Source organism: Sinocyclocheilus anshuiensis, unplaced genomic scaffold (assembly GCF_001515605.1).
Source record: "Sinocyclocheilus anshuiensis isolate Anshui unplaced genomic scaffold, SAMN03320099.WGS_v1.1 scaffold609, whole genome shotgun sequence".
Lineage (NCBI taxonomy): Eukaryota > Metazoa > Chordata > Actinopteri > Cypriniformes > Cyprinidae > Sinocyclocheilus > Sinocyclocheilus anshuiensis.
This window is the reverse complement of record NW_015541011.1, coordinates 1,239,821-1,240,364: the sequence shown is the minus strand read 5'-3', so window position 1 is coordinate 1,240,364 and position 544 is coordinate 1,239,821. Positions and strand designations below refer to the sequence as shown.

Sequence of the window (544 nt, the reverse complement as noted above, 5' to 3'; positions counted from 1 at the left end):
TAACGTGAAAGCGCTGCTTTTCTATCGCGAATGTGCCGAATCTGCTGATGTAATTACAACTGCTAGGTGATAGAGAAGGGGAGGGGGAGGCCGGGGGAAAGCTGAGCTTTCGTGCCTCCGTTGGTAAAAAAAATTAGCCAATCAGCATCGAGTGTTCACTTTCAGCGCAGAGGAGTGTTGCGAAAAGAACCCTCGCAAGGGAGGCTAGCCTTCTGATATCAACCAATCATCAAAGAGACGTAAATGCTGCTGTCTCTTTAAGACCTCATGCACGGATCTAATATACTGTTACACTCTCAGCTTTCTCGGATAAACTCTATGCTTACTTTTTTTTTTAGAAGCGCTTGTCCTCCTAATTAAAAAAAAAAATAGGAGCACCTTCTGATCAATAATAAAAAATTCTGATCAAAAAATCAGCCTTCCTAATACGAGGTGACATTTGACTTAAAGGGGTCATATGATGTTGCCAAAAAGAACATTAATTTGTGTATTTGGTGTAATGAAATGTGTTTATGTGGTTTAAAGTTCAAAAAACACATTATTT

General features: G+C 39.5%; 1 protein-coding gene across 1 annotated transcript in view; it reads right to left on the bottom strand.

The window, feature by feature from the left end:
- The window catches only part of LOC107690372 (solute carrier organic anion transporter family member 3A1-like), a 62,546-nt gene that overhangs the window by 10,642 nt on the left and 51,360 nt on the right, over window positions 1-544 (bottom strand). The gene's annotated exons all lie outside the window — the stretch shown is intronic.